General features: G+C 51.8%; 1 long non-coding RNA gene across 1 annotated transcript; it reads right to left on the bottom strand.

Moving 5' to 3' along the window:
* Positions 1-3266: 3266 nt before the first annotated feature.
* On the bottom strand, positions 3267-4943 carry LOC136292889 (uncharacterized). Its single transcript, XR_010721978.1, has 3 exons — positions 4897-4943; positions 4240-4358; positions 3267-3954 (listed from the first exon to the last, which is right to left on the bottom strand). It is a non-coding gene; the product is annotated as an uncharacterized lncRNA (long non-coding RNA).
* Positions 4944-17844: the final 12901 nt, after the last annotated feature.

Here is a 17844-nt window from a genome sequence, read left to right as displayed (position 1 = left end):
TCTGGCCAGGTGTTAAATTTATCACCCTGGCCCGTCTCCTGGCCGGGAATATGATCCAAGGGTTTCTCCCTGATTCTCTCCTCCTTCCCTCTAACAACTTCCCTCCATTTTCACCTCCCCAGCCACGACACTCGTGTCTCATTCTGGTTTAAAACTTCCCGAAGAGACATTCCAGGACGTGAAACCGCCCAAGGAGCGCCGATCTCTCCTTGGATTTTGTGTTTAATGTGCCCCGTTGTGGATTTGGAATCCGTGGATCTCTGGGATGCTGCCTTTGGAAGCCCCTGTGCTGATAACCGCTGTTATCATTCCAAGCGGCCCTTGGAGAATCCCAACAACCCAAGTGGGCAACTACCTCATTTTAAACTTAATTTAAAAAAAAGAAAAAGATCCACGCGGAGAGAAAAGTTTGGATGCGATCAAAGGATTCATTTCAGTAAAAGCTCCTGGCACCGGGCTCTGAGGAGGGATTGATGCCTCCAGCGAGAGTCGGAGCTGAATTGTTGGGAACTCAGGGGTGGTTCCATGACCTGGAATAAAGGAGGAAAGGTTGGGAGAGCTGGGAATGTTCCCCTGGAGAGGAGAAGCTCCAGGGAGAGCTCAGAGCCCCTGGCAGGGCCTGAAGGGGCTCCAGGAGAGCTGGAGAGGGACTGGGGACAAGGGATGGAGGGACAGCACACAGGGAATGGCTTTAGGCTGGAAAAGGAGAGATTTGGGTGGGATATTGGGAATTAGGAATTCCTGGCTGGGCAGGAATTCCCAGATTCGCTGTGGCTGCCCCTGGATCCCTGCGGACGCCGTCCGAGGGATCAGCACAAAGTGGCTGCAGCACTGACAAAACCCATTTCAGGCTTTCCCAGTCGTTTTCCTTTAAAAAGCCATTCCGCTCTCGGGATTTATGCCGTGCCCCATAGGAGCCAGCTAACGCCGCGAGATTCATTATCACCCTGCTAAATCGCAGCGAAGTTGAGGAGTGTCAGCTGCCATCCCCTCCCAGCACCGGCTGTGCCGCGGATTCCTGTGAGAGCAGGAAAGGACAGCTGGCCATTGCTGCTTTCATGTGCGCGTAGCTGAAGCGAACCCGAAGTTAAAATGATGAGCGTACCACGGCTTCCAGTGAATGGCCCGAGCAGCCGAAATGACACATTTGTGAGTTAAACATCACCTGGGTTCCCTTTGCCTCCGCCCTCGGCAGCCTGGTGTTTCCCACCGTCTCGCAGACAGTGATTCCTGCGGCGTTTCATGGAGCTGGAAGCAGAAGCCCGATAAACATCGGAGACGGGAGCAGAGCTGGGAAGCGAGGGAGGGGATAAGGGGCGGTCGATGCTGTTAAATACGGCGTGCTTGAGGCTGGCAGCTCCAGTGCTTTGGCCAAGGAAAAGTTTTAAGTGGTCGCAGGGCCTGAGTGCTGAAAGCTTTCCCTGGCAGTCATCCCGCTGCTGAGCTGGGGTGTAAATCCGGGAGCAGCTGGGGCGGGGATTTAGGGCCCCTTTCGAGCTGCTTCTTTGGTTGTTGTTGTTTTGTTTTAAATGGTCGTGTGTGCTCTGCTCTGCCGGAGCCGGGGCTGAGGTGGGAAGGGGAAAAAGGAGGGGAGCGCTGTGATCTGGGAAACACACGTGCGTGTGAAAATCCTGAATTGTAGAAGCACGGGATGCGCTTAAAACAGGTGGAGGGGAGAACAGAAACACGTACAGCTTATTTCGCAGTTTTTTAAAAGGAGAGAAAACGACTTGTGCCAGAGCACACAGGAACTGAGTTGGTAAAGGCCTCAGAGATAAGAGGAATATTGTTAAAACTCAGGAAAGCAGCGGTTGGATGTTGTGAGGACCCCACAGCGCAGAACCAGTTGATCAGGAAACCACCAACAACCAGCTCCTGGTTTTGGCCGGGACAAACTGAGCTGGGAATTGGCCAAACCTTCACTGGGCCTGCCCAGAGATGGAGGAAGACTCCTTACTTCATCAGAAGACCCTGCCCAGCACCACCAGGTGTGGTACCACAGAAAACCAATTGTAATGTGAAGTGCAAGAGGCGGAGAATGGGTGAGGAATGGGTGGGCAGGGAGCTGTGGGTTTGTGGGATCAAAACCTGGGAGCTGTGGGTTTGTGGGATCAAAACCTGGGGGTGTGGGTCTGTGGGCTCAAAACCTGGGAGCTGTGGGTTTGTGGGATCAAAACCTGGGAGCTGTGGGTTTGTGGGATCAAAACCTGGGAGCTGTGGGTTTGTGGGATCAAAACCTGGGAGCTGTGGGTTTGTGGGATCAAAACCTGGGGGTGTGGGTTTGTGGGATCAAAACCTGGGGGTGTGGGTTTGTGGGATCAAAACCTGGGGGTGTGGGTTTGTGGGATCAAAACCTGGGAGGTGTGGGTGTGTGGGATCAAAGTGTATTTAAACCTGGAACCTGTCTCGACCAGGCACACGCGTATGGTGGAAAATCCCCCATGCGTCCCAGCTGGAAATAAAACATGCCTGCTTTACAATTTCTAATTGTAAAGTCGTTAACTCTACAACTCCTCTGCAGCCTTGGAGTGTCCCGGGCTGCTGGGAGGGGACAGCCTGCCTTGGGAAAGGCTCACATCTGGCTGCAGCTGCCTTGGGGAGCCTGGACCAGGTGCAGCCCATCCCTGGTGGTGCCTCGTGTGAGGATTCTCATCGTCATTCCTTCCTGTTAGAGCCGGGATTAATGCACGGGACGCTGTTTTCGTGTTTGGACTCAGATGTTTTTTAACTCTTATCTAAAGTACAGTCTCATGAGTTGTGAGTTCTAGCTAACAAGGTCGAAATGGCGATGAAATGGTTGCCTCTAACTCTTTCTAAGGCTATTTAAGTGATAATTACCCGATAATGAGATGACACCTGAATTATTTTGACTTTTAACCCAATAACCAACCACCCCTGGCCCGCAATGAGGATTTTTCTACCCAATTACAAAACCCCACCCAGACCCATGAAGAAGAAGGTGAAAAAGAAGAGCTCAGCCTCTGCCCTAAATCCTCCATCTTGCTTTAAATATATTACTGTATTCTAAACCCTTCAGCTCTGAGTTTGCCCCCTGTGACATCACACCCTTCTATCCAAACCCCACACCCACAATCCCGGTGCTGTCACTCAATTTTGGGAGCCTTTTCCACGGCCTCAGGTCCAATGCAGTGTTTGCCTGGGGGTCAGTGCCTGTCAGCACAGAAACCCTGGAATTCTCAGTGCCCAGGGCTCCAACACATCCCCAGCGTTATTTTCCTCCATTATGGGATTCCGGACTGGTTTGGGTTGGAAAGGACCTTCAATCCCATCTCCTTCCAGCCTCCTGCCATGGGCAGGGATTTCTGCAGTTCTCAGTGTTATCGAAAGAAACACCTGGAGTGACGCTGTTTCACACCACAACGACACAGACTCGAGATTCAGAAAATGACTCCTCTAGTTTCGGGATGTGTCTCCCTTTTATTCTGTTTCACACAGACCGATTCGATTGGTGACACACAGACAAACCTCTTCACTCACATTGGTCAGAGCAGAGGGACAGCAAGGAGAAATCCCTCCTGGGGAAAGGAATGAATAACAAAGGTACAGCTACAAAAACATTTCTCCTGTTTACAGAAAATTCCCTGGAAAAGGAATTTCAGAAAACCAAACCACCTCAGGCACAAACCAGGGCTGCACTTGAGCCCGAAGTGGCCGAATGCAGCATCAGGATGTGTCACGCCTGGCTGTGTGACAGGTGCCCAGGTGACCCAGCTGGGAGTGCCACAAGGACTCTGCCAGCCCAGGGGCGTTCTCCAGGTCAGGAACTCCCTGCAGAGCTGGAAGCTCGGGTTCATCAGCACTTCAGAGAGGCAGAGGTCTCCCAGGCAGCGATTAATCCCGGAACACATCCGACCTTGGAGCGTGCCCGCAGCTTTCCCGGCTCTCCTGAGGCAGCTGAGTCCATGCACGGCTCCAGAGCTCTGGGAGCAGCCCCTGACAGGATAAGGGATAAGGAAATTGGGATCCTGCCCAGGGTGGGAAGCACCTTGTTGGCGTCTCTGGCTTCTTCTGGGGCTGCCCAGAGAAGCCCCTGGAAGTATCCAAAGTCAGGCTGGACATTGGGCTTGGAGCAGCCTGGGACAGTGGGAGGCGTCCCTGCCCATGGAACTGGGTGGGATTTAAGGTTCCCTCCAACCCAAACCAGTCTGGGATTCTATGAATTAAACCCACTGCAATTCCCAGGTGAGAGGAAGGACAGATGTGTCTTTACAAACTCACCTCTGGCTCCGCTGGTGGATAAAACCAGCACTGAGAGATAAAAGGAACAATGGGAAGGATCCCACTGACCGATGAATGGAAAAGGAGATATTTGCCTTTACAAACAAACTGCGGGTTTGCTGAGAGATGAAACCGGATGTTGAAAGATGAAAGAAAAAATGGGGAAAACCCATAAATTCCATAAGAAAAATTAAAAGGTGGGTTATACATTAAAGGGGAATTTTAGGTATCGGGCACTCCGGGCAGTCTGTACCTCTCAAGTACCTCAGGGAGCGGGGAAAGAGAGAGGGAAATGGGGCTGGGAAATTGGGATAAAATTGGAGAGACCCCGGGGAATTGCCCCGTGACCTCTCCCTTTATTCCACTAAAGCTACAGGACTCCTCTGTCTCCTTTTTGGACCTAAAGCTCCGGCGTTTGCGGGTTAATTTTCCCGACACAAAGGTGCAAATGCGCTCTGCTGGGATTCAGCAGAGCTCCCGGAGCAGCTTGAGCCGGCCCGAGCACTTTTAGCTTTGCCGAGATCACAGATCCAGGCGCTCGTGGCAGAATTTCACTGCGCTAAAGCCGATTGATGAACACTTAAAAATATTTTAGAAATCTTTCAGCTGCTGCCGTGGGCTCCGTGTCGTGAAAAATGTAAAAGAAATCCGCCAAACCTAAACCCTTCCTTGGATCGGTCAGGTGCCTGGGAGGTGGAGTGAAATAAAAAGGGAAAGCAGGAGGCCTCATTTACAGCTCGTTTGCAAGGAGCGAGATCTAATTAAGCACTTTAACGGGCGGGACAGTGAGGTGTGAAGTTTATTGAGCTCTTGGTTAACTATTCAATTAGTCCGGGTGTTCTGCGAGCCGGCGTAATTCTAATTCACGGCAGGATCAGTGGCTTGATTTAGAAGAAAATATAACGAAAAACTCTTAATTCCGAGAGCGGTGGAAGGTGAGTAATTATCCCAAATTGATTTTGTTACCACGATCATTGCCAATATTCTTTGAATCGGGTGAATGCTGCCGGAGAGCTCCGGGGGGACTTCGGGATTTTGCCATTAAAATCAGCTTTTTGCTTCCTCAGATTATTATTTTTAAGTGCTCATTGATAAGGTTAATTGAAATCGGCTGTAATGTCAAAGGGTGATTTCCCTGGAATGTTCCGTGGGCAGGGACACCTCCCACTGTCCCAGGCTGTTTCCAACCTGGCCTTGGACACTTCCCAGGGATCCAGGGGCAGCCACAGCTGCTCAGGGCGATGGATGAGGAAAAATTTACCTGGGATACCAGGAGGAAACTCCTTCCTGGGAGTCAGGAGTCATCCCCAGGTGCTCTGAGAGCTCAGCCGTGTGTTTCCAGCTGGGGAAACTGAGGCACGAGGGATGCCAAGGCCTTGGAACAGGGCTCTGGCGAGGCTGGGATCCAGTGCCCTGCTCCCTTTTCCCAGCTGGCGTTCCCAGATCCCTGTCGCCTTCCTGCCCTGCCAGCCTAGAGAGGGATCTGGGAAAGAAACTGCCACAGCTGAAGGGTTTCTTTAGGAAAAATAAAATGCCTGAATGATTTTGCTGTTTGGGGGGGGGTTGGGTTTGGGTTTGTGGGAGTTGATTTTTTTTTTTTTGCCTCCAGGAGAAGATTGAAAGGAAGGGCAGGAGAGATTGGGGAAATAATCCCCTTCTCCACGGAAGCTGTTCTGCTGCCTTCCCGTGCCGTTAACAAATCCGTGGGGATTAAAAACCCTGTCAACTCGTGTAAAACTTCCTGCCAGCATTGGATTCACCCCTCCAGCTTAGCTGGGACGCGGGGCTGAGCCTGATGGACACAGCCGGGGCTGTCTGTGCCCTCCCTCAGGCAGGGATGCTCCCTGGATTCCCTTCCCGGAGCTGGAGCTGCCTGCAGGTGGATTTGAGAGATTTCCAGTTCCTCAGTGGCACAAAATGATTTGTTCTCCGCACCGAGGAATAAATGTGGATGAGCGAGGAGAGCAGGAGATCTCAGGGAAAGGTTCTTCCCCCAGAGGGTGGAATAAACACAGGAAAAGCTCCCCAGGGAATGGGCACGGCCCCAGAGCTCCAGGAGCTCCCAGGGGTGCCCAGGGTGGGATTGTTGGGGGCTCTGTGCAGGGACAGGGGTTGGGATGATCCCTGTGAATCCCTTCCAGCTCAGGATATTCTGGGATTCTTGTGATTGCCGCGCTCAGGGGAGGAAATCCGAGTGGGTTTCCAAAGCATCCATTGCTGTTGATTCCTGGGCTTGTACAAATGCTTCAATGAGCTCAGATTTCTCCTTTCTCTGTTCAGTTCATCCTTCCCTGGGAGGGGCTGGGATGGAATTCCCAGGGCAGCCGTGGCTGCCCCTCCATCCCTGGAAGTGTCCAAGGCCAGGTTGGAGCAGCCTGGGGCAGTGGGAGGTGTCCCTGCAGTGGCAGGGGTGGCTCTGGGTGGGATTTAAGGTCTCCTCTGGGGAATTCATCAGGTCTCACACGGCCCCTGTTTGTCAGGGGAGGAGGAAGCGGATGAATTCCCAGTTCACTGAGTTGGAAATCATCCCTTTGCTCGTCCCAGACAAAATGACCTCGGAGCTCAGCAAAGCCACAGAGCTGCCCCTGAAACCGGGGCAGTTTTAGGTTCCGTAAATCTGATGGAACATTCATTTTTCTGCCACGGATTCCCGACCCCACCCTGAGGGCTGGAATCCAGCCCTGACCCAGCTGCGTTCCAGACTCTCCTCCGGAAGGTCAGGAGCAGAGCAGCGACTGCGCCCCGCTCCAACCAGGCCTTAATTCCCCCTCTCAGCCCCGGGACTGGTGTGACATTTCCCAGGCTGGGAATGACGGGGAGGCTCCTGATGGATTTCTGCTGAAGGACGAGATGAGAACATTTAAACGCCTCGTGAGGAAGAGCCCGGCAGCGATCCCGGGGAAGAAGGAGCCGGCAGAGCTGGGGATGATTGGCAGCACACGGATCAACAAAGGGAACTCACAATCATGATGCACCGAGGTTTTTTTTTCCCCTCTGTTGACTGCGGTTTGCTGTCAATCACCTGCTCTTCCTTAGGCTGGGAAGAGATTCCAGGCGCTCTCTCCGTGGAATCCGCCTGTCCTCAGCTGCTTTTGTGACCCGAGGATCGCGCTGGGTGGGTTTGATCCCGCGCGCTTGAAGGCCAGCCTGTGATGTCCTAAAGTCCCGAATATCCGTAAATTAACGAGAGGGGGGAAGAGAAACGGGAGAGCTTCCATCTCGCGGCTCCTCTCTGCGCGTTCCTATCGTGTCGTCCGGCTGGGTGAGGGAAAAATTCACATTAGAGTTACAGCTGGATGAGAGAAAACTCTGGAAAACCTTCCCTCGAGCTTCCCCAGATAAACCCCAGGGCAGGGTTTGGAGCTGGATGGGCTTTAAGGTCCCTCTCACCCCAAACCCGTCTGTAGCTCCATGAGAACAGAATAATTTATAGTTTTCCTTTGGATATTAGGAGCTTCTTAAGAAAATTACCTGCACTGCTGGGGGAGACACTTTCTGGTGCTGTCTGAGATGATTTTACTTAAATCAAATCCAAAATCATTAACAGGCGATCACGCTTGGTAAGCTCTGCCTTCCTCCTCTTGGAATTCCTCTGCCAGGCAAATACGTTGGGATAAAAAAGAAGAAAAGAGTCCTGGATCAGGTCCCAAGGAAACGGAGAGCATTGCTGGGTATAATGTTACAGCTCAGACTACAGCAGCCAATTTTATTTTATTTTATATTTTATTTTACATTTTATTTTATTTTATTTTATTTTATTTTATATTTTATTTATATTTTATTTTATTTTATTTTATATTTTTTATTTTATTTTATTTTATATTTTATTTCATATTTTATTTTATTTTATTTTGTTTTGTTTTGTTTTGTTTTGTTTTATTTTTATTTTATTATTTTCTTGCTCTGGCAGCTCATTCAGTGCGTCCAAAAGCTTTTAGCAAAGCAGGGTCTGTGCAAATCCTAAGGAATGACTCCCGGGGTGCTTGGACACCTCCTCCTTCAGTGGTTTCATGGAATTCCGGACTGGTTTGGGTTGGAAGGGAATTTAAATCCCACCCAGTGCCACCCCTGCCATGGCAGGGACACCTCCCACTGTCCCAGGCTGCTCCAAGCCCAATGTCCAGCCTGGCCTTGGGCACTGCCAGGGATCCAGGGGCAGCCACAGCAAATCTGGGAATTCCAGCCCTGCCAGGAATTCCTTCCCAAGATCCCTCTTAACCCAGTTCAAAGCCATTCCCTCATCCATGGCCTCTCAAAGCCCCCCGAATTCTCCCCAATCCCCTCTCCCTGGGTGCCACTGGAACCCAAAAACCCCCCGGAACACAGCACAGATTTTTTTTAGATTGCTTTTTATACACACAGCAATCCATCCCGTCCTTCCAGGAGGAAAACAATTATTAATACTTGAAAACAAGCTGTAATCTATTCACTTACGATTTCTAGTTCGGCTGTCAAGGAGCTAATTTGAATTTGAGCAAAGTTTGCAGCTCCCTAATTGAATTTTGCTCAAAGGATTCCTCTTATCAGCAACACAAGGAGCGGAGTCATGGGACGATTTTTCTCTGCACAACCCGGGCAGTGTGCGGATGAAATGATTTCTGTTGCACGCCCTGGCCAGAATAAAGGAAAGCCTTGATCCTCTAACACCAAAATGTTGGAGAGTGTTTGTTTTTCCTCGCAGTTTTGTTGGAGAACCACACCGGTTTAAAAAGTTCTGTGTAACTTCAGCCAAGTTTGTTCACCTTCGCCCCCCCGGGGCGTGGGGGAAAAAGAACTGAAGCTTTTTTTCCAGGGCGTGGTTTCTCCAGGTAAATCCTGATGAATTTAACACGCCAACGGACTGGGAGCAGCCCAGAGACACCCAGAAAGATGAAAGGCCATCGAGGCGACATCCACAGAGCAGCAGTGGAACATCTACCCCGGACCGCGCCTCTGGAAGAGAAGAAGCATCTCCTCCGAAGAGACTGATAAAGAAAATCAAGGAATGAAGGTTTAATTGACATCAGAAGCGAAGAAATCCGGATCCAGCAGGAGACCAAATGCTGACCCAGCTCGTTTCTGTGAGCTTTGACTGCGTAAAAGCTCTGAAAAATCTGCTAAAAAACGGTGGCTCCTTGAAGGACTTTCTGTGCACACCCGGGCTATGCGTGGAGGATTTCTGTGGCACATCCCAGCCAGAACAACACCCCGGCCAGATCATGAAGTCATGCCTTCACTCTCTAACGTTAATTTAAAATGTTGTTGCAGGGATTTTGTTTTTCCCGCAGTTTCGGTGACGCTCGGGCTGCTCCTCATCCAGATTTCGAGGCCAAGGGGGATCCCCGGGGTGAGCCCGAGCTCTTTGGGCTTTCGGGATGTGCTTTCCACGGGAATCGTGTGTGGGGTTTGTTCTCCTCACGCCGTGCCTGGAGAAGGTCTCCTGATTCACATCAAATGACAGCCTGGATCCCTTCTCCCAGCTTTTTTGTAGATCTTGATCTTCGGCCGCTTAGCAGAGCTCTTCGCTAATTATTAATGAGTGAATTCCAGCTCCCTGTGCCCCTTTATTCGGCTGCTCAGCAGAGCCACAGCTTCAAAGCCCACTGAAGAACGGGTTATTGATACAGCAGGGAAAAATCCTGCCATTAATAACGGCTTAAAGGCAGGAATGTCCACCTGGATGAGTCCTCAGCCACGGCCAGGAGGAGTCCAGACCATGGAAACAGCATTTCTCATTAAGGGAGGAGACTGATGATTAATTAAGCTTCCTTAATGAAGACGGAATTCCTATTTTCAGAGGAAATGTCAGAGGAAGAGTGACGGTCCCAGATTTCGGGATGCTCCAGCCCCCAAACTCCCCGCCAGGAGCAGCTGGAAAGGCAGGGAGTGATGCCGATCCCCGTCCCCCACCCCAGCAGGGATGGAAGGACTGAGGTGGTGGGAAACTCCTCCCATGCAATTCCCCTTCAATCCCATCCGACAAAGCCTGAGCTCCCAGGAGAGCACCTTGGAGCTCGTGGGGTGGCCGGGGTGGGATGTCCCTGCTCTCCAGGCAGAGCTGCCAGCAGCACTGGGAGCTCTTTGCTTTGGTCATTAAACAAACAAGAAAACTCCTTTCCCTCAGCTCACAGATTCCATCAGAATCCTTCTCTTCCTGAAGCCAGACCCCACCATGGAACCGTGGAATCCCAGGGGGAGCTGACTCTCCTCCGGATGTCCGGATGTCCATCTCAGCCACCATCACCCAGTTCCTGGGTCATTCCAAGGTCATTCCACCTCCCCCTGGAGCAGGATGCTCCAAGCCCTGTCCTGCTCCACATCTGCTCCAGCTTTCCCAGTATTCCGGGGGGCCTGGCCCTTCCCACATCCCCACGGATCCCCCCGCAGGACTCACCCTGATTGAATTCCACTGCTGGAAAGTTCACTCTGCCTCGCCCCAGGCGGAAATCTGGTGATGGCCTCAAACATTCCAAATGCCACGATTTTTGTTGGTTTTGGTTTTTTTTCCCCCCCCTTAATTTCAGCACGACATTCCTGACATTTCAAATCCCTGCTCAGCCAGGACTTGGTTTAAATGAGAGGTCGCTCAGGGCTGGCCCTGAATAACTGCAAACCTCCCACCTGCCGGCCCTGCAAACCTCAGGAGCGCTGCACAACAAAGGAGCTGCAATCCCTGACAAACCTGGAGCCGCTGATCGAATTCCCATCCGACCCCATCCCATTAAAACCCTGAGACATAAACACGGGCTGCGGGTTAATTGTGTTTCGGGAGCAGGTCTTTGTGTTCGCCGCTCACAAAATGTGTGACTGATTACGATCAAAATCTCGAGTTCTGCTGTTTTCCTCCGGTTCAGGTTCTAAATACAGCTGGTTTATTAAATGCTTGTTAAATTCGTTCCTGCAGCAAGCACCTGACACCTGTTTTGTGTGCTCCAAGCGTTGTGTTTCGTAATGAGATCGTGGGTTTTATGATGAATCTGGAGAAGTGTAAATCTGCCAGCGAAGAAGCAGCGGGTTCACAGTTACAGAAAGGGGAGAATTGGTTGTAAATCACTGGAACAAAGCGGAGCAGCTTCCCCTGGAGCAGCCACGGGGATGATTCCAGCTGGGGGCTGTCCAACATCCCATTTTCCAGCTGCTCCAGCAGTTCAGTGCCGCTGGGCCGCTGGTCAGGGGCACGAGCTGGGTCTGAGGAGTTGAACTGATGCCTTGGGAAGAGACTGGGCGGAGCTGAGAGAATAAAGGAGAGATTTATTAAAAGCCTTTAAGGACACACCTTGGGCAGGACAAGAGCCTGGCCAGGGCTACACACAAGGGGGACCCAAAATGGTCACAAAATGGTCACAAAATTGTCACAAAATGGACACAAAATGGACAAACAGTCACCAGGTCTCACACTTTTCCAAGTTCTGGTCCATTTGCACATTGGGGTTGAATTGTCCAGTCCCAGCTGCAGGTGATGCAGTCCCATCCTTCTTGTTCTCTCCCTCCAGCCCACCCTTGTTTGTGCCTTTGGGCCTGAACACTTGTCCCAGCTGTCCTTGGTGTGCAGCAGGAGAAGGATTTGTTTTGTGTCCCTGCTGTGTGCAGAGCTGAGTGACACTGACTGTGAGCTCAGAGCTGCGCCCCTGGGCACCACAGAACCTAAAATACGTGGGAGATAAAAATTAGGGCATCAGAATCAGTGAAAGAGACACCAATTTATTGAACCCAAACCATGTCAAATTTGGGAAATCTTATTTTCCTTTGCAACCTCAGCTCAGTGTTAACGCGATTTGTGTTGGTGTCAGTGACAGGAAGCGAACTGAGCAGGCAGGGAAAGAATCCCAGAATTCCAGACTGGTTTGGATGGGAAAGGACCTCAAATCCCACCCAGTGCCACCCCTGCCATGGCAGGGACACCTCCCACTGTCCCCGGCTGCTCCAGCCCCAATGTCCAACCTGGCCTTGGGCACTGCCAGGGATCCAGGGGCAGCCACAGCTTCTCTGGGAAACCCAAGGACGGAAGAGAGAGACACAAAACTCTTTGTATCCACGTCCTTCCAGACATCCAGAGGGCTTTTGATTAATTCCTAGATTAATTTCCTTATTCACTCCAACCCCGACGTACCCAGATTAATTTATTACGGGTTTTGTGTTAATCTTCAAAACCACTGACGAGGCGAAAGGCTTTGAGGCCAATCCTTAATGTGTCATCTCCAAACCTTCCCTTGAACTTCCAGGTTCCCTTTGAAGGTGCAAAGTATTTTTTAGAAGTTTCCTAAGGCGACGGGAAACTTTCAGTTTTAGATCCTTTACAATGAACCCTCTTTCTCGGCTCAACCCACGGCGAGATCTGAAACCATCAAGCAACAAGCCCGGCTGTTAAATCCCGGGGCTTTTGTCGGATATTTCACCGGCACAAAGCAGGAAATTATGGAGCCTCATTGTCCAGGAGATCAATGTGTTCTCCCCGGAAAAACCTTTGGAGATTTGAATAGCCGATTCCGCCTCGTAGTTTCTTGCTCCTTTCTGGATACCCAGCGCTGGCGGCTGCTTTAAGGTTCTTTATCTTGTTTCACCCTTTCTTCTTTAAGGAGAGATTTTTTTTTTGTTGTTCTTCCTTGTGCCGGGATGAGCCTTTCCGCAGAAATCTGCAGGCACAAAGAATCAAAAGTGTGCAGAGCTGAGAGAAACCTCTGTGGGCTTCCAAGAGCGCCAAACCCACGGCTCTGCCTTCCAGGTCTCCCTGGGTTGTCAGTGCCTCGGGAATTGAGGCTTGGAACGACACCTCGGGCTCGCCCAACCCTGTTGTTGTTGGAGGGATTTTGTTTTTCCCACAGTTTTGGTGACGCTCGGGCTGCTCCTCATCCAGACTTGGAGGCCAAGGAGGAATCCCCGGGGTGAGCCCGAGTTCTTTGGGCTTTCGGGATGTGTTTTCCACAGGAACGTTGCACCTGGAGCTGCAAATCCCATCCGTGGAGCTGCTGGAGATGCTTCTGGGGGAAGTAAAAACCAGCTCTGTCCCACAGGGAAGTGAAGTCCGTGTTTCTTCCAGTGGGGAGTTTCCACAGAATCCACCGCGCTCCCATTTTGTGGTGGGAAGATGCCGATCCCAGTCCCTGCATCCTGCAGGAGCAGCAGCATCCAGAGGACATGGGTGGCTCCTTCCCAAGGTGGGTTTTTTGCCCTGGGAGCAGTCCAGGGACACCAGTGATCCATGAGGAACAGGCCAGGCCACCAGGCCAAGCTCCACAGGGAAAAGGGGGATCCAGCCCTTCCCACTTCCAGGATCTTCTGCAGGCACAGAAACCAGGACACAGCCACAGCCTGGGAAAGACAAGGTGGGAATTCCCAGGCCTGGAATCTTCTCAGCCAGCTTTGGGAAGCTCTCCAAGGACATCGGGCAGCAGCAGTGACCCCAAAGCCACCCCAGCACCTCCAAGATGCCCACAGCTTCCCAGAGGGATTATCCCAGCTCCCAGGGGCTTCCATGGGCATCTTCCACTTCCAAGGTCCTATCCAAATCCAGGGTTTCACTTTTTCTGTGCTCAGGGATAACACAGAGAGCTCCCTTGGGACACCAGACCTGGCAGTGCCAACCACCTGAGGTGATCCAAGGTCCTGCCCAGCGGAATGGGCACAGCAAGTGGAGCTTTCATCCCCATTTTTCACCAGGGACAATGAAAATCCCTCATTATTTGGGGACAAGGAGAGACTTTGCTGGGTTATGACAGGGAGGAAGAATTCCAGGACCTACAGAGATCCTAAAAGATCCATCCCCAATCCCTCTCCAGTCTTCCCAGTCTGGCTGTGGAAGCGCCGGTCCCATGGGAGCAGGGGTGCAGCAAAGGCTCTCAGGAATTCCAGGAGTACAAATCCCACCTGGCAGCTGGGCTGGGGACCCCCTGTGCCACTAATGGGAGCATTAAGGGAACAGAGCTTTTTTTTTTTCCCCCCCATAAAATATTTAGGCTGGAACACATCCATATTTATCAGTCTAATCAAACAGAATGAGAGAGTTCTTCTTGCTTCTGCTTCGGCAAAGCAAAACAAGCCTGCCCTGACAACCGCCTTTTTTTTTTTTCTTTTTTCTTTTTTCTTTTTTTTTCCCCAGCAAGAAAATAAAAAGTTTCGGGAAGGAGAAATGTTCACATAGTTTGGGAATCGCTACCCGATGCGGGCTTGGAATGGCAGCAGGAATTACAGGCAGTAAATCCAGGCAGAACCTGACACGGCCCTGGGCATCCCCTCCAGCCAGGAAAGGGGGAACACAACATCCCAAGAGCTCCTGACAAACCCCCAGGGATCTTCCGTGGAGGATTATGAGGCTTCCCAACCATGGCAGTGTCCAAGGGCAGGTTGGAAAGGACTTGGAGCAGCCTGGGATAGTGGGAGGTGTCCCTGCCCATGGCAAGGGGGGAATGGAGGGGATTTAAGGTCCCTCCAGCCCAAGCAATTCCAGGATTCTGTGATCCAATGGATGATTTTACCTGGAACTGTGGCATCAAAGGTAACAGGAGGTGCTGCCCCAGCAGGGCTGGGTTGGTGTCCTGGGTGTCCGTGCAGGATGTCCCCAGCAGGGTGTGTTCTGTCAGCAGCTGTTAAACCAGGCGGGGCCGCGTTCTTTATCCCTTCCAGGACCCATCCTCCCTCCAGGGATATCTGCTGTCCATGGGCCATCCAGGCTCGCTGCAGGGCTGATACAATCCCATCATCCCACGGGGAGAGGCTCCACCCAGGGGGAGGAGCCCAGCATTCCCGCCTGGATCAAAGCTGGCATTCAGAACAGCAGCACGGCCTGTGTGCACTGGATTCCCAGAGGGAGAGCGGACCCATCCCAGCACCACTGGAGCCTTCTCCAGGATCATCTCTGCTCCAGCAGAACCACATCTGTCACTGCAGGAGGACTGGGTTGGGCTGACACCAACACCCTGACCAACAGGGGTCAGCTCCTGTCCTGACTCTGCCAGGGTTTGCTTTTTGGTTGTTTTTTTTTTTTTTTTTTTTTTTTTTTGTACTACTGCATTTTTATTTTTAATTTTCCTAGTACAGAACTGTTATTCCTATTCCCGTATCTTTGCCTGAGAGCCCCTACATTTCAAAATTTTAATAATTCAGAGGGCGGGGGTTTCCATTCTCCCTTCCAAGGGAGGTTCCTGCCATCCTTAGCAGACACCTGTCTTTCCAAACAGGGACATGTGGCCACTGGCATTCCCGAGGGACAAACAGAATTTATTCCCACCTGGAATCAGAGCCTGCAATTTTATTCCCTGTGAGTGAACAAAACCACTTATTCTAAAGAAACCCCAAGACAACCCCAGACTTTTGGGATTGTGCGGAAGGTTGGAGAGTGGATCCCTGTTCCCAGGACGTCCATCAAACCCAGGCTCAGTTTAATGATGTTACCAGTCATGCTCAGCTTTCCAAATCATTCCAAGAGCTTCTCCTGGCTCTGTTTGATCTCAAGCTTCTTGTTCAACTTCTCGGCGCTATTTTAGAGAGTCTGTAAAGTCTGAGAAGCTCCACGTCCTGAAGAAGGAAGGAATTACAGCGCTGATATTCCTGTTTTTTGCCTTTTTTTTTTTCTTCCCCTTACTCGAGCCAAGTGAAATGGCATGCACAGAGATCTGGGCTGATGAGAGGCACGAAAATGCCAGCATTTAGTATCGGGATTAGTCACAGAAGAAAGCAAATCATGAGCTCGTCTCCCCGAGCTGCCAGGCTGCTGACAAAGTCTTTCAGGAACGAGGCTGGGAAATAATGAAGCTGAGTTTGTGAATGGAGTTTGTGTCAAGGTAAGCCAAGATTCCCTTCAGCATCGCAAACAGGGCTTTGATGAAACTTTCATAAACAGTTTAATTTTTCTCTTTTATCTTCTCCCTGTTCTTCGGAGCAGCATCCACCAGGAGCAGCAGCTCCAGGAGATGGGAGACCCTCCTGAAGGTTTCAGGCTGAGGTTTCTCAGTGGTTTGGTGGAGGGGGAGAGCTCGGTTCCAGCTGTTTGATGTGGGCAGAGGGATAAACTTGGCCTGGCACAGGGACAAACAGCACATTCCTTTGGGATGGAACCAACCTGGGCAGAGCTCTGGGTCTGTGCAGGCTCCTCCTGTGGGTCCCCTCTGCTCCCTGGGAGGGGCTGAGCATTCACTGAGGTCAAACCAAAAGGGAGGAGGAGCACACCCCCCCTCTGACGTGGGAATTATGGCCCAGAATTTTGGAGAGAGGGCGCTGAGTTGAAGCTTTTCCCTGTTGATGTTTGCTCCTCGTGGAGCTCAGAGCCCGCCTGGCCCCAGAAACCCACAGCTCACGGGGCAGCCTGGAGATCCCAGCGCAGACAGGCCCTGCTGTCGCCTGCTGGGGGCTTTCAACTCCATCAGCCCCTTTCCTCTACAGAGCCAGCCGGGCCTGGATCCCTCTGATCTTCAGCACCACCCATTTCTGCAGACACAGCTTCTCTGGGAATTCCATCCCAGCCCCTTCCCACCCTCCCGGCCAGGACTTCCTAATTCCCGACCTCCCACCCACCCCTGCCCTCTGGCAGTGGGAAGCCATTCCCTGTGTCCTGTCCCTCCATCCCTTGGAAATCCTCTCTTTCCATCTCTGTCCATCTTTCCTGTAGGCTCAGGGCTGGGAATGTTCCCCTGGAGAGGAGAAGCTCCAGGGAGAGCTCAGAGTCTTTTCCAGGGCCTGAAGGGGCTCCAGGAGAGCTGGAGAGGGGCTGGGGACAAGGGATGGAGGGACAGGACACAGGGAATGACTTCAGACTGGAAAAAGGGAAGATTTGGGAAGGATTCCTGTCTGGGCTGGAATTCCCAGATTTGCTGTGGCTGCCCCGGATCCCTGGCAGTGCCCAAGGCCAGGCTGGAGCAGCCTGGGACATTGGAAGGTGTCCCTGTCCATGGCAGGGGTGGCCCTGGAAGGTTTTTCGTGTCCCTTCCTACCCAAACCAGTCTGGGATTCCACGGAATCAACAATCCAAGAGCTCCTGGAGGGAGCGGCAGGCAGGGGGGGCACACAAAGGGCCCTGCTTGGCAGGTTACCTCTGCTCAGTGCTCATGCCTGGTAAATCCTGGCTATGGACTAGAGAAAAAGAAGCCAAAACCAAACCACAAAACCACTTCCTCATCCATCCCAGCTTCCTTTCCATGAGTGCTTTCAAAGCCTCCCCGCGCCGGCAGCCCCGGGAGGAGCAGCAGGGTCGGCTCCGCGGGGACTGAGCCTTGCAAGGAGCCAGGAGGCACAAGTGTGAAAAAACATGAAAGGGAAAAATCTGCGAAGCCTGCGAAGGCTCCCCTCTGCCCATCGCAGCTGCCACTTCCTCGCCCAGCTGAAGAGAAGAAGGAAAATGCACTTCAAGAGGAAGATTCCTTTGAAAGGAAGGCAGAAGGCGGGCACAGAGAGATGAAGACGGCGGCTCCTGAAAGGGGCACAGCCCGACAGGAGCAGGAACTCCGGGAACAATGGGAATTTCACAGAAATTAGATCAGAGCACCAGCGAGCCTGCTGGAAGCTTCAGCACAGGCAGAAGGGTGGAAAGTGCCAGACTTTGCTTCATTTTTTTTTTATTTTTTTTTTTTTCCGCAGTCGTTTGACTGAGAAGGAGGAGGGGGGAGAGCCGGCAGAAAGGATCAAGAACATTCCAGT

The sequence above is a fragment of the Chamaea fasciata genome, unplaced genomic scaffold, assembly GCF_029207755.1.
Source record: "Chamaea fasciata isolate MVZ Bird 193981 ecotype frontalis unplaced genomic scaffold, bChaFas1.0.hap1 SCAF_7, whole genome shotgun sequence".
NCBI lineage: Eukaryota > Metazoa > Chordata > Aves > Passeriformes > Sylviidae > Chamaea > Chamaea fasciata.
Note: the sequence above shows the minus strand (reverse complement) of the source record. Positions and strands in the feature narration are given on the sequence as shown.